The sequence below is a fragment of the Euprymna scolopes genome, chromosome 38 (assembly GCF_053919585.1).
Source record: "Euprymna scolopes isolate OS-2025 chromosome 38, ASM5391958v1, whole genome shotgun sequence".
Taxonomy (NCBI): Eukaryota; Metazoa; Mollusca; class Cephalopoda; order Sepiida; family Sepiolidae; genus Euprymna; species Euprymna scolopes.
Genome location: NC_136519.1, coordinates 46,069,190 through 46,070,797, shown reverse-complemented (window position 1 = coordinate 46,070,797; position 1,608 = coordinate 46,069,190). Strand labels below are relative to the sequence as shown.

The window sequence follows — 1,608 nt, the reverse complement described above, 5'->3', positions numbered from 1 at the left end:
TAGACTTGAAAATGGTTATGCTGGAAACAGCACCACGGTATTGCCTTTTACAAACAAATAGTTCTTGGGTAAGAAACTTTTCTCATGGAAGTGGCGTTTAGTTTTAGGTACACAATGAAACAAAAGTATCTTTGTTTTTACAATGGTTGCAGCTAGAAGAGTTCTTGCTGTGAATATACAATGACTAAACCTTTTCTTAATTACATTTTGGTGTCAGAAAAAAACCCAAAGCAAAATAAACAAACAAACAAAAAACGAACTAGATTTAATCCTAACCCTAATCTATTGAGTTTTTGAACTAATTTTATTGTATAATCATTTCACAACTGGGTGCCTATGAATTGCAAGGGCAGATGCGCCGTCATTAACATTCTCCTTTTATTTTCATCAGAATAAAAAGAAACAGAAAACACCGTGTCTGACGAAAGCTTTGAATATCTCAGCAAACGCACCTGCTGAAATCTATTTCTAGCAAACACCACGAATTACGACAATACGACATCACGTATTGGCGGCTCGTTATAAAGGTAAAAAAAAAAAAAAAGCGTACGTGACTCAGCAAGCCACGCACTAATTCCTCGTTGTAATTGTTTACTATTTATGATCTGGTCTATGTTATATTTACGCATTTCCTGTCTGACTGTTCGTCAATCACAGCCTACAAAACAACTGAAAGGAAATACGCCAAAAATAATAGATACTCAGAAATGATGAAGAAGAAAAAAATGCCAACGATACTGCGTCGTCGATAATTTCATAAAGGAATAAAACCCAGTAGTATTCACCTTAAGCGGGTTGAACAGGCTTCCTCCGAAGAAGAAAAGTCTAGGGAATATCAAACGCACAAGCGGTTTCTAGTCGTATTTGTATTCCGGGTAGGAGAGCCAACAATGGCATGCTTTTGCCGTTCTTGTAGAAAGATATCGACGTCATACTACATACAGCGCCTGGTATTCTCAAATAATCACCCATCTGGTACGGATAAGATTTAACGTTGTTTAATTTTGGTGATCTAGAAATGTAAGTATTACTTGCAATAATTTTCTCCCACCTGTCACATATTTTTATTAGTCTATATTACATTAGTGTTGAGTTATACGGCATAATCACGTTGACACACCGGTTCCCCTCAGACCACCGAAGTTAAGCAACGTTGAGCCTGGTCATTACTAAAATGGGTGACCAATTTGGGAAGTCCAGATGCTGTATGTAGGAGGACGTCGACACCTCCTTGAAAAAAAGTTGCAAAAACCGAAGTGGTCATCTCCCCCTGACAAGGATATACATGCGACTGGGGACCGCTTGTGAATTTCATACTCTCATGAAACTTCTGCCGGTTAAACCCGAATAGGGTTAATGTCGACGCACACACACGCATTAGTGTTGAGTTGATTGATTAACAATTTGCTCGTTGAAGCACGCTACCTCCAAAATAGAGGTAATTAGTTGTCTTTTGCGTGGAAACTTCTCATTTCTCCTTTGACTTTTCAGCCAACAATACTGTGGTGATGCAACAGGGGTTGGCGCTTCACAGAAAGAATGGGACATATTACATCAGATTGTTTTTTTTTTTTGCATTTTGACCAAGACGGAGAGGCTAACGGTTAG

At 38.5% G+C, this 1,608-nt stretch overlaps 1 pseudogene; it reads left to right on the top strand.

Annotated features, from left to right (window-relative positions):
• Positions 1-1,093: 1,093 nt before the first annotated feature.
• Positions 1,094-1,212, top strand: LOC145263524 (5S ribosomal RNA; annotated as a pseudogene).
• The last annotated feature ends 396 nt before the right edge of the window (positions 1,213-1,608 follow it).